The sequence below is a fragment of the Aotus nancymaae genome, unplaced genomic scaffold, assembly GCF_030222135.1.
Source record: "Aotus nancymaae isolate 86718 unplaced genomic scaffold, 86718_ANA_hifiasm-v0.15.2.pri h1tg000043l, whole genome shotgun sequence".
In the NCBI taxonomy this organism is placed as follows: Eukaryota; Metazoa; Chordata; class Mammalia; order Primates; family Aotidae; genus Aotus; species Aotus nancymaae.
The window spans coordinates 5,392,828-5,407,055 of NW_026988457.1; the positions used below are offsets into that span (position 1 = coordinate 5,392,828).

Below are 14,228 nucleotides of genomic sequence, written 5' to 3' on the forward strand. Positions count from 1 at the left end.
GGCGTGCACCACCACACCCGGCTAATTTTTGTACTTTTCAGTAGAGACGGGGTTTCACTATGTTGGCCAAGCTGGTCTGAAACTCCTGACCACAAGTGATCTGCCCACTTCAGCCTCCCAAAGTGCTGGGATTACAGGCATGAGTCACCTAAACGAAGCATCTTAAACTAATGTTGTAGCAAAGACCAGCTGACTATGGGATAGACCCTTGAGTGGACTCTGATTCTAACCTCCCTGGTTGTTGGGCCACAGTAAAGAGCACGGCCAAAGGCAGGTGGGCACATGACCTGCCACCAGCTCTCCTTCTTTGGCCACAGCAGATGTGCCCAGGTGACCTACAAGTTCCATATGGAGGTGGCGGAACTTCAGTAGGCCTGGAAGTGAAGCAGTATCTTCTGCCCCCAGTGTGAGTGGGAAACAAACTTTTAGTTGGTTACTGTAAGGCCGGCTGCCTCGCCGGGAGCTCGGACGCACCCCACCCCCCCCAGGCAAGCTCGGACGAGCTCGGGCAAGCTCGGACGAGCTCAGGCTTGTTCCCTTCTCCCATGCCTGCACAGCCTGACCTTCCCTTAAAAAGCCCAGTATGCAAACAAGGTGCTGCAACCCTAGCCTCTTTCTAGCCAATAGCAGCCAAGTCTTTCTAACCAATAGCAGCCAAGTCTTTCTGGCCAATAGCAGCCAAGTATTTCTAACCAATAGCAGCCAAGTCTTTCTAACCAATAGCAGCCAAGTCTTTCTGGCCAATAGCAGCCGAGTAATTCTAACCAACGGCAAGCCAAGTCCTAGCTGAAGGCTTGTAATTCTACCCAGGGACAGTCTTGCTCTCCCACAACCAATGGAGCTCCTTCACTCCCTATAAAACCCCACGTCTGAGAGGAGTCCGTGTGACTTCTCCGGCCCCTCCTGTCGGACCGCAGAACCTCGTACGGGAGCCTGAATAAATCCTTTCGCATCGAATCTCCTTGTGCTGGCCTCAGTTTCTTCCTTTTTAAACCCGGCGAGAACAAACCTTACAGTTACCATGATAAACACTTTGGGAATGGGAACCTCAGCCTTGTTTAACCCCCAATGGCCACATATGCCTGGAAAAGAATAGGGTATGGCCAATATTTATGGGAATAGTGAATATTGAATGAGTCATACAAAAAATTAAAATGAACAGAGAGTTAATTCTGAGAAAAATTTCTGATGTTTGCTGCTACACACACACACGCACACACACACACACAGACACACGCACTCTTTCTCTCTCTCTTTCAACTTCACTCTAAATATTACTCAAAATCTCTTTTGTCTTTTATGTCCATTTTTGTTTTCATGGAAACCGTCCAACTTTCAATACTCACCACACTGAGAGAGATTGTGAAACAGCTTCTTTTGAAAGGGATTCAATTTTCTCCCCCAAAAAAACTATTTCAATTGACTGAATAGGTTTGTTTCAGTGCTCCTCACTTCTAGAAAGTCAGATGCATTTAAAAAGCGGTTTGGGGTGATCTGGACTTTAATGGCAGATCCTCTGAGCAGGTACTAACTGGGGGGTTACAGTTTCCTGGCTCTGTGCTTTCTTCATAAAGAATCTGTCAGATTAGTTGGTGAAAATGACAAACGAAAAGACACATTGCCTCAATAACAACACCCACCAAATCCCTTAGACTTTTGTAATAATTTTCTGGCTAACTTTGCTTTCTAGGCTTAAGCTATGAAATGACATTCAGTGTTTCCTTTTTAAACCAATTGTTATTGTTTCTTGGGGCAGACACTTAGTGTCTGCCAGGTATAAGTCAATGACTCTCATGCCTTGTATTTATGCTTTCCTTTGTCATTTAGAAATGTTTTCTTTTATTTCTTTTAATTGCTTAAAAGTAACATCATGAATAGCTCAATGTTTCATATAAAATCATAACGAAGAGCTACAAACCAAGATTTTTAAAATTAGCACGTTTATACTTTGGTTGGAATCTGCGGAGTGGCTGTATCTTTTAAAACTAGTATTTAATGGCTAGATATAGCCAAATTTCAGTTATAAGAAAGAAGGAAAGGAGGAAGTGAAAATGGCAGAAAGGAAGTCAGGAAAAGAGGCAGGAGGGCAGGAAGGGAGGAAAGGAGGAAGGAGGGAAAGCAGGAGGAAAGGGAAGGGACTCTATGATATGTTGTCCTTTCAAAGTTCCTAAACAAATCCAGTCTTCCTGACGGCACTCTGATAGACTAGCAGGAGTACTTCCAGACACTTCTATCTGGTCATCTTGCTGCCGTGTATGACCCTCCCTCCCACAAAGAAGGAACCTGTTTGTGTGCCCTTCCTGTCCTATATGGGTGCCCTTGTTGTGGGATAGGGCCCAGTTCACAGCTATTTCTCTAATCAGTAACTTCAACACCTTTCTCCGTTTCATCTAAGTACAGTTTTCTGCTTGGCTCAGTTACTCTCCCATTACAAAATGGTCCTCTGCCCCCTATCCTCCCTGTGTTCGTCCTTGCCTGGGTGATCCCAGTTTCTAGCAGGGGTTCAGCAGAAGTCACTGACTGAAATGTACCACCTGAAACAGCAACTTACTTTCAACTGCAACCCACCCTAAGCCACTTTACATACTATTGTAAAAATGATCCCAAACTTAACTGTAGATTTGTTATTTTAAAATTTAGCTTTCTGATCCCTTCTGAGACAAAACAACCTTCTCATTATACTAGATACCCTATAATCCCCCAGGAAGTTCAGATTAATTGATAATGAAATATTTGGCTAAAGTTCTATCATAGCTAGTGACCAATTTGGGCTTTATTTTACCAGAAATCTGGTTTAACTAAAAATACTTTAAGGATAGGCTGGGTGTGATGGCTCAGGCCTATAATCCCAGCACTTTCAGAGGCCGATGAGGAAGGGTCACTTTAGCCCAGGAGTTTAAGACCAGCCTAGGCAACACGGTGAAACTCTGTCTCTACAGAAAAATAAAATAAAAAAAAATTTATCCCAGGTGTGGCTCCAGCTACTTGGGAGGCTGAAGTGAGAGGATTGTTGAGTCTGGGGGGTAGAGGCTACAGTAAGCTATGATCCCATCACTGCACTCCAGCCTGGGTCACAGAGTGAGACCTTGTTCCAAAAAAAATAATAAAATATATTTTAAGGATTTACTGAGACAGGCATGAAAACAAAACCCCAAGGGTTTTCAAGCATGTGGTTCTTAGCACTACCACCATGAGAGATGAAAAATAAATGACATACTGTTGGAATACTGTACCCATTTCTTTTTCTTTTATTCTTTTTTTTTTTTTTTTCTGAGACCAAGTCTCAATCTATTGTCCAGGCTAGAGTGCAGTGGCACAATCTTGGCTTACAGTAACCTCCGCCTCCGGGCAGAGGTTGACTACAAGGCAGTCAGTTATCCAGGGTTCAAGCAATTCTCCTGCCTCAGTCTCCTGAGTAGCTGGGATTGCAGGCGCAAACAACCACACCCAGGTAATTATTGTATTTTTAGTACAGATGGGTTTCACCATGTTGGCCAGGCTGGTCTCTAACTCCCGACCTTACGATCCACACGCCTCGACCTCCCAAAGTGCTGGGATTACAGGCATGAGACACCATGCCTGGCCACTGCACCCATTTATTAAAGTACTCAATATAAATTACACAATCTTAAAAATATCAGCATTCAAAAAAACGCCAAAAGATCAGCATTCAAAAACACATAAACAAAAAAAATTATATTACTGCAATGCCTTATTATACTTGTTTCCAAAAAGATGTTGGGATTTTGTAAACAATTTACAAGGTATGTTTATTTCAGTAAGTTACAACATAAACAATTACTAAAGTAAGGGCATGTCAAAAACTATATACATGGTTTTCAGCTTCTTAAGTGTATTTTTCTTTGGGCAGCTTTTATGATTGGCCCACTATGGATTATTAGATGGTAAGTTAAGTAACTTCTGAATGCTTTTTATTTAATTTTAAAAAAATGATTTAATACTTGGTTGGTCACAGCCCCCATCTATTGTTGTTACCGAAAGTACTGAAAGGTTTATTAACATTTACCTTCGATTTTATTTTTGGAGAAATGTACGTATTCAAGAAATAAGAGAAAAAGAGAGTCTGCAGAGGACAAAGACTTTTCCAGAGCAAGTCATTGCTCAAGAGGAAAGTCAAAAGCTACCAAATGAATCAACCTGACAACGTGGCTAGCTAGTTGTGTGACCTTGGGCACAAATACCCTATCTGATTTTAATCTTCTCACAAGTAAAAGGACAGCTCTTTTAGAGTCTTTTAATGCTCTACAGGCCTGTGATTTCTAAGATGAAATGTTGTGTCGGAACAATGTCATAGACTCCAGAGAAGGTCAACCACACACCAACATCCTGGCTATGTGATTGTAGACAAAAGCCACACCCATGCTAACTGAATCCCAGAAAATCCACATGAACGTTGTAGGAAAGTTAGGACTGCCCTCACACTTCATTGCTAGGAAAGCATGGTTGATGAGCTCTAATCCAAATGGTTTATAAATTTCATACTGCGGTCTCTGACACAGCAAGCTAAACATCCCAGACTCCACAGCCTCAGCAATGTCTTTGTCCCTGACATCAACCTCAGCTGGTTGTTCATTTTCAATTTTACTCTTAAATGTACCATGTTGATTTCTCCCTGTTTTGTAATCCAGTTCTAATAAAATGAGAAGGCAGGCAGGATTCTGATATAGGGAGATAAATAAAACTGCATTTTGCAAGGCAGTCAGTTATTGTAAGACAGTTATTAAAACGGCTGGATAAATGGCCTCAGACTGCAGCCAGCCTGCAAATCAGCCTGGCAGTCTGGCCCTTGGTGCACATGGCCTTGGATGGCTTTCTCTGAAATCAAGTTACAGCAGTCTGTGAGCTGGAGTCTTTGTTTCTCGGCAGTTCCCACAGCACTTGACCCAGTGTTAGGCACACGGTGGCATGGTCAAACTTGTTGGCAACTCATGAAAATAGTTACTACTGAAAAAACAAAAAAATTTCTAGAGCTTTTTGGCATTTTGTAGTTTGGAGATAAACACTGGCTCTAACTGCAGTATTTACTAAACAGGGAATATGTACTTAGAAGCTAAAACAGTACATCGACAACTTTCCTTCTCTTATTCCTTAATTAGTTACTATCATAATCATGCATGGTTGGTATTGGAATTTGTTGAATGTGTGGAATTCGTGAAAATGTTGCAAGTTTTTTTTTTTATATTCAGGAATGTTTGCCCTGATATAAATTGTATGAGGAAAGTCTATAGGGCCCATGAAATCCATTCAATTCTTTTTCTAATTCTCATATGTATATGCCAGTCAACTATTCTGCTTAAAGCTATCTGCATTGCTATTGTTGATATCAGGTGTCAGACATGATGCTAAATGCTTTATGTACAATGGCTTATTTAATCCTCACAAGAGCTTTTAAATAGGTATTACCATTCCTGGCTGGGTGTGGTGGCTCATGTCTATAATCCCAGCACTTTGGGAGGCTGAGGTGGGAAGATCACCTGAGGCTGGGAGTTTGAGACCAGCCTGACCAACATGGAGAAGCCCTATCTCTACTAAAAATATAAAATTAGCTGGGCATGGTGGCTCATGACTGTAATCCCAGCTACTCGGGAGGCTGAGGCAGAAGAATCGCTTGAACCTGGGAGGTGGAGGTTGCAGTGAGCCAAGATCACTCCATTGCACTCCAGCCTGGGCAACAAGAGCAAAACTCTGTTTCAAAAAAAAAAAAAAAAAAAAAAGGTATTACCATTCCCATCTTGTAGAGGAAGAAATAAAGGATCAAGGAGGTTTGATGAGGTGCCCAAGGTTACATATGGGATGCTGTAACTGAAACCATGGCTTCTGCTTCAACTCCAGCCCTCATTCATAACTAAATGGGAATAAGTGGATGAAAAAATGCCAAATCTTTTCCACGTCTTTCCTAAAGAAGGAGCGTATAAATTATAAATAAAAATGCAACTGAAGAAAGGAAAAACAATTCCTCACATAATTTCTCCATTTATTTGTTCATACTTTAATCAGCCATTAAATGCACATGTTCACCACTGCACCAGGTAGTATGAGGAGTGAAAAAGGAGGCCATCTATGCAGCAGAGCTTAAACTCTAATAAAAACGAAGGTTGTTAGTGATAAGAGGGAGAAGGAAGGCTGGGCGAGGTGGCTCAAGCCTGTAATACCAGCAGTTCAGGAGGCCGAGGCAGGTGGATCATGAGGTCAGGAGTTTGATACCAGTCTGGCCAATATGGTGAAACTCTGTCTCTACTAAAAATACAAAAAAATTAGCCAGGTGTAATTAACCAGGTGGGTGCCTGTAGTCCCAGCTACTCGAAGGCTGAGGCGGAAGAATCGCTTGAACCTGGGAGGCGGAGGTTGCAGTAAGCCAGGATTGCGCCACTGCTCTCCAGCCTGGGTGACAGAGAGAGACTCCATCTCAAACAAAAAAAAAACAAACAAAACAAAACATAAAAAAGAAGGAGAAGGAAAAGTTGAACCATCAAAGATCTTGACTCCTTGCAGAAGGTTCTAGATGGGAACACTTATTTCCCATCAGAACACTCTCTAAGAGCTTTTTAAGAAGTGAGAAACGTAACGATGAGTGTTATTTGTTATTGGAGTGTTTGTTATTGGACAAACACCCAGACAGGGCACAGCTCGAGGCCCTTTACTGTATTATCTCTCACCCTCATGAACTCAGGTAGACACTACTGTTGCCATTTGGAGATGAGGAACCGGAAGCTTACAACACAACCAGTGACAAACCAGTCAGAAAGCATGAACACAACCAGGGACAGTGTTAGGATTCAGACCCGGACATGTCAGAGCCCAGAGCCTCCTGTCTTTCCACGAAGCCGTGCTGCTCAGAGCTGTCCTGCTGCTGTGCTTTTGTTGGCTGTAACATGATATTTGCAGCAGGAAAACAAAACAAAACAAAAAAAGATCTTAACTTGGAGGACAGGAGAGAGAAGTATAGGGATCAGTAAAATAAATGAGGAGGTTTATCCAGTCATCTGTACTATTAATTAAATTTAGCTCTCCGCCAGCTAAGGGCTACAGGCTCCATGGTGATTATCAAGGCAGTCAGGATTTCAAATGGCGCTGATAACTAAGTGTAATAGGATTATGCGTTTTTTTTTTTTTCTTTCAGAGCTGAAGCAAGAAAGGTCCTTTAAGCTGAGGTTTCCATGTTGTTTTTTCCTGTTACAAACTAGTCAAGAATGATCCCAGAGACCTCAAGGAGTGTTAGAGCTTATTTCACTTGTATAGGGAAAAAGAAAATATTTGCTAGGTAGATGCACACCCTTCTAGCTCTTCCTACCTCAATCTGGACTTAGATTCAATGGACTAAACTGAGCAGAAAAGCCACAAGGACAGGGCAATAAACACAGCCCATGTCTAATACCACATTTTCATCTGATGACGTTTGACCCATGAATATACTTCACTTTAAAAAAAACCTTTAAAATTGTGTATTAAATGAATTTTGGTAAAAAATTTAAGCAAGGAGGGATGGTTAATATTTCATTTTGGAAACATTCTGCTATGAAATTCAGTTTACTAAGGGGACTAACGTTTTCACTTAAAAATTATTTTGACTGAATCTTAAAAAAAAAATCCCTGATTTATGTATCTTGTAAATGTAGATTCTTTTATGGTGAGAATGTTTTTAAAAGGTTAACCAGAATTTGTTTTTGCTTTAAAAGTAAGTTTATACTTAAACATCATATTTTAAGATATTCCACACAGAATGAAATGAATATAAACTAGATATAATTTGTCATGTTTGTTAATAGAAAACTTTTTAATGCCATAATGCTTTGCTTGTATTGGGCAGAATATAAAACAAATTCAAAATAGTGAAGAATTAAGTTGAAAAGAAAAATGATTCTCAACCCTCAGATATGGGCTTCTTTGGAGAAAGTGAAAATGGACTTTTAAAAAATCAGAAGTGAACAACACACTGTTTTTTGAAAGGAGATTATATATGCTGTTAGTCATTTTTTAAAATGACCACAGCTACCATACAGACTTTGATTCACATTTTTCTGGGGCTGCAGCCCCCTCTTGTATAAACATATACACATACCAATATGCTATGAGAACAGCAATCTTGCAGTGACTTCAAGGAAAAACTTGTTTTTGTAAAAGAACTCATATTTTCCCATGCTACTTCTCTTCTTGTGCAAGACGTTTATGAGATTCTAACGAGCTGTGTTTTATTTATTTTCCTTTGTTCTTTCCCTCTTACTGGAAGAAAACATTATCTGGATGTAATCATGTTCACTGAGAATACATTCTGACTCAGGAGATGATTTAAATCAGTGACCAAAAATTAAAATGCCTAATCTGCCACTACTTTGGATATGACAATTTAATTTTCCTAGGTCAACACATTCATTTATTTTAATGCAATATATGTTCCCCCACAGGAAGGAACGCTATTTCTGTAATCCCCTGTTACTGACATCTTTGCAGATTTAGCCACTCTCTCTGTAACTTAACTGACTAAAGTTGAAGTTTTGTAAGTGGGAGAAATACAGAGTGAACATCTCTAGACTACTTCATCAAAGTACCCGGGTACCACATTTTTCTTTCAGGAGACTATCCTGTAACTCACTGAACCATTGCTCGTATTCTCACTATCAGTATGCCTGTGTGATGTCCCAGCCACCTGGAGCTGACAAATATTTTTCTATGTGAAGGATACCATAGCAACCAGATTTGCCACATGGACAGAAACCAGCCATAACGAGGCTGCAATTTTAGCCAGGAAGCTGACACATAGCACCCATGACAGTATTATTGGAAAGAGTGTCTTGAGATCTGAAAATTCATTATTTTCCGGGACTTAGTTCTTTAGACACAAGAACGGAAATTACCCCAACCCCTAACAGAAAGAAGGAGTTTAAGATAGGAAAGATGTTATGTTTCAAATCTGTCTCTGTTTCTTACAAGCAATGCCAATTTAGACAAGTTAATAAGCCCTCTGAGCCTCAGTTTTTTCATCTATAAAATGGAGACAATCATTCTTCCTCAAAGGGCGGCCGTGAGGATGACGTGAGATGATCTGTGCTGTGGTTGGCAGATGGGACACAAGTAACAACTAAAAGCTTTCTCTATTCGGTTAAGAAGGGAGGTAATAGACATGTAGAGGACACAAGAACGCTGGCTTCCAAAACAGGGTCCAGATGATTATATTAGAAATGTTATCTGTGTTGAAAATATTTTATTAAAATAGTCAAAAATATTTTTAAAGAAATATGCTGGGCACAGTGGCTCATGCCTATAATCCCAGCACTTGGGAAGCCGAGGTGGGTGGATCACTTGAGGTCAGGAGTTCAAGACCAGCCTGACCAACATGGCAAAACCCCATCTCTACTAAAACTACAAAAATTAGCCGGGCATGGTGGCGCATGCCTGTAATCCCAGCTTCTGAGAAGGCTGAGGCACAAGAATCCCTGGAACCTGGGAGGCAGAAGTGAGCTGAGATGGTGCCACTGCACTCCAGCCTGGGCAATGAAGCAAAGCTCTGTCTCGAAATATAAAAAATAAGAAACAAAATAAAATATTTTTAGAGAAATAAACTGTTATGCCAGTATACATTATCAGGATATGATAGGAGGTGCCCTCACTGGAGCTGCCAGCCTGCTGGTGGTTTCTGGGAGGGAGGGCCGGGATTGGACGGTGGAGAAGACTGACCCCAGCAATCTCAGCTCCACGCTAACTTTCAGTACTGCCTGCCATCGTGATGTGCAGTAGCCTACACGGACCTGATTGAGAGACTGTGAGCTACATTGCTTATCTTTAACCAAACTAATCCTCACAAAATGGAGAGGCAACTTCAGAGGACTCTTGCGGAGAAACCACAAAGAGAAAATATTACTTACCAGCAACGAGTAGCCAACAAGAAAGAGACAAAGCTGAAATCTCCCTACTCCTAGTACTGGCCCTGCTAACAGCCACGTCTACGAGGCAAAAATGACGAACAGATTTAGACCAGACAAGAAGCTAACTGAACGAGTGGAAAATTGTCTGGAAGACAATCTGAAGTAGGGATTTACATACTTACTGACGAACTTTGGCCTTTAGGACCTGAGATATTAGTTAATAATAGTAGAACGTGCATATAACTTATAAAATACACAAAGATAGATATATTGGGAGTACTGCCCAAGATTTTGTTACTGATATGAGTGTATATTCAACAAAGGGTGGGGCCACTGTGCCAGGGAAATGAATATAGAGTGGCCACACTTCATGCTTCCCGACCTTTTTCACACATGGCACACACATTGTGTTTGTACGACGTGCTGGGATAAGCCACTAGGCTGCAGGAAGTCCAAGCCTTTGGTCGCCCCAGGTCCTGCTTAGCCAGTCCAAGATTGAGAAGGTCAATATTTTCAGCACACCTATTACTAATTCAGAGCACACCCATATCCCATGTGAGGTGCCCTGTAAGCATATTGGTCGAAAACCGAGTTCTACAGATGGATTTAGGCGGGGTTAATTATTGAAGAATACAGAGCTTTGGTGCTAATTGAGTTATATCTATAGACAAAGAAAGTGAGGTTTGTTTTTTTTTTAATGAACCTCTTAAGAGTCAGCCCAATAAAACTTGTTTGTATCACAAGTGGGCTTACTGTCAGAGTCAAATATTTATGCTATCTCATTCTCTCAGATCTGATGAAGGAACAAACTTTACATAATATTCTTTCCTCTCTTTCAGTGAGCAGATTCCACTTTCATCCCCCCAGCGTTCGACACAGTGCTGCTGACGCAGTAAGTGAGAATGGATGCTTGCCTGATGGGTCAGCAAGCCACAGTAGAGACAACAAGCCTGCTCATCAGGCCTTACATTTGTATCTAGTTAGATCCTTTTCCTGTTCCTCCCAGGAGCTCATCTAAAACCTTTCCCACCCTAATCCCTGGCTGCTGACGCTGAGCTAACTCCCCTCTTCCTTGACCAGGTCACCAAGACAATCTTACAAAAGCTGTTTCAACACCAAATATGTCAACCTAAGCCATCCAAGACAAAACCCTAAACTGTCTTTGACTTATTCTTTATTAACCAAACCCACAGTCCTAAGTGATGCTTTGTCTCTCTCCTTTTCCCTCTTCAGTCAACTCATGAGCATCCCAGGCTCACCTGGCATCCGAGCCTTGGCCCTATCTGTCTCCTCTGCCTGACACAGGCTTACCACAGACATTTAAAGACCCTGCCTAAAGTCTCCTTCCTTCAAGTCTTCCCTCAAGTTCCTTCTCCAAGAGGCCTTCCTTAGTTACCTTGAATATATATTGCACGATGTACACACATTAACCCTTCTCCTTCACCTCCATACCACAGCTCCCTGTTTTATTCCTTCTCTTTATCAATTAACACTAAAATAAACATAGTTCATTTATTTATGCTGTTCACACTCTGTCTTCCCCACTAGATCGCAAACTCTACGAGTCAGGAAACTTGTTTTCCTGTTTCACTCATTCCTGTGTCTCCATAGCCTAAAATAGGGCCTAGCACACAGTAGATGTTTAATGAATACACACTTAATGATTGGACAGGCGGGTTATTGCAATGGACCTATAAATGGTGCTACTGCATCTTCTCTTATGTACTTTCTACCAAAATATTCATCCTAAATTACAAGTTGAAAATCGCCACCTTTCTCATGATTTGTCAGTTACTAGATGTGAAACCCTTAAAAAGTTCTAGGCCCAGTCTCCCTTTCCAATCACATTTTCCAATGCAGCGATCTCTCCATACATCCTAAGGTACAGTCACACTGAGGTTCACTCACTTATTTTTGAACACATTAAACACTTTAAAGTCTTTGTGTTTTTAAACATATGTCCTTTGATCTTGAGCATCTGTATCCTACTTTACCTTCTACTGAAATCTGTTGAGGTTTCCAGGCCACATTTCATATCACGCATGAAGCTTTTCCATTTTTGGAACTGGATTTAAATATGTACATTGCCTTCAGCCTCTAATTACAATGAAAATCATTCTTCCTTGAATTGTGTCCATATCTGTCCCCAAGATGTGACTGCAATATCCTTGAGAAGACATTTTAGGCCTGTCTCCTTTTCGTAGGTCCTTATACATAGTAGGTGCTCAGTAAAACTTGTTGACATTAAGTATACAATGCCGCCAGCTGTGCATTTTGGAGGAAGAGAATTGTCGTGAGATAAGCATTTAGGTCCTTTGTAGAAGTAATACACCAACAGCCAATGAGTGAATGTCAGCGAAACAGAAAAGAAAGCTAAAGCTATAGTTTAAGCCAACGTGAAGCAGAAGACTTTACAAGAAACTCTAAAGATAAAGATAACATCTTCTGCTCTGCTAGAATGCCTGACACAGAGAGGTCACTTATTTGGGGGTTTGATCCTCAGCTAAAAATAAATGGCTTTTATTGAAACTGAGTTCCCACTATTGTTTAACTATTTTGTGGTTTTATTCAGGCAATTGCAAGGCCCAAAGAACACTAATCAGGATGCCTCAGTGTTACATAAGGGTTCTTTTCATGGAGTAATTTATGGTTGGTTTAAGAAATTGCATGTCATCTGCTTGCTGGGTTTCTCCTCCTTAGGCATGTCTCCTAATGTATATACGGCCAGTCATTGGCCGGGCCCAGTACCAACAGCCCAGCATGCAGGATAATAAGCACATGGGAAAGAACGGCAGTTCTCAGGAGACTGTTTAAATCATTGTTTTCTTTTGGGGAGCAGAGAACCAATAATTCCAAGAAGCTTTTATGGCATAATCTTTCCTGAGGCAGTAGAGCATGTTTGAATTCTGGGCCCATGAGCAAAAACATTCAGACAGGATCCTCTTGCCCTTTGCTGAGTGCAGAATAAAGGTCTTTGGGGAGGCCCCACAGAGGCCGAAGGTAACTGCACATGCCCCCTTCTAGCCCTATGGTCTGCTGACAGAACTCATGCCCTTCCCCGCCATCCCGTAGGGTTTCCTGGGGCTGGAGGATAGCGAAGCCTTCTTCAGCCAGCAGCTTGCTTTCTCATTCACATCTAGCTCCCCTAACCAGCCCGGCTCAGCTCAAGCTCAGGTAAATGACCTATTCATCCCTGTGCCGCCCACCTTCTGTATGTGGAAGCCCTTGGCAAGGCAGGAGCCACCGTGCCAGTCCTGTGAAGGCTGCTTCAGTCTTCCAAAGCTTCACCAACACGAAGCACTTTGAAGTCACTTGAAGGTGCTCTCCTGGTCATTAACACTGATGTTCCCTATAGTGTGAATTTCTCAGGACTTCACTTGCCCCTGCTCCTTCCACCCCTAACCTGCCGGCACTGACACTGCATGTGTGCTTAGCTGTTGCCCTACTGGGGGACTTACTCGTATATTTATTACTGTGTTTCTATTCACTTTGGAACTTGGCATTCCTTCACCTTTTAAACAGTGAACTCTCTGAAGCAGAGGACTCACACCCACTTACTCTGTTGTACGTGGAACACATCCTAACAGGACCATTTAGAAACATGCTTCAAGAAGCAACGTGCGTCTCTGCATTTTTGGGATGAACTGGAAACGTTCCTGCCCACTAGCAATCCTTAGCTCTGGCCCCTGTACTGAGAGCTTCAGTGGGTGGCACTATTAGTGGGGATGTACTTTAAGTATTTTTCCAAGAATTGGAAACAGAAACTCTCCTCCATTGAACACAGATGTGGGTGACAGATGGTGCATCTCGGTGGCATGGCCCCATGAAATCCCATGTTCAACTGACTACACAAACCTATCTTGGTCAGTGATAATTTCCGGCATTCCTGTGGTTTATCCCGATGTAACATGCAGAAACTATTATGATAACATGGCTTTACCTCTGCCAGTCGGTCCATGTAAAAAGAGATTAAATGAGAGATTGCCAAAAAACTTCCACAATTTACATTGTTTTCTTCACAGTATTTGAACAAGTAGACCCAAGTTTTCTTTTTAACTGTTTTAAACCTCAGCTCAAGAGAAAAGTTAAACAAGTTTAAATCTCCAGCTCTCCATGCAGTCAATTTTTGAATGAAAATGGTTGAGGGAGGCCTTCTATGCCCCTTCTGATGCTAAGATTATTGTTCTATAAAAGAATTTTCAAATTCTGGCCTGAAAGCTTACCTTATTTTCAACATTTTCTAAATTTTAAAAGGAGAGAGAGTAGTAAGATTAGAAGCATGGTAAGAAATTGTTCAACTTGATTGTTCCAAGTATATCCTTGGTTCTGTGACAAGAACCTAAAAAT

At 41.4% G+C, this 14,228-nt stretch overlaps 1 protein-coding gene across 13 annotated transcripts in view; it reads right to left on the reverse strand.

Moving 5' to 3' along the window:
* Window positions 1-14,228, reverse strand: part of STARD13 (StAR related lipid transfer domain containing 13) — a 557,207-nt gene that overhangs the window by 88,300 nt on the left and 454,679 nt on the right. The gene's annotated exons all lie outside the window — the stretch shown is intronic.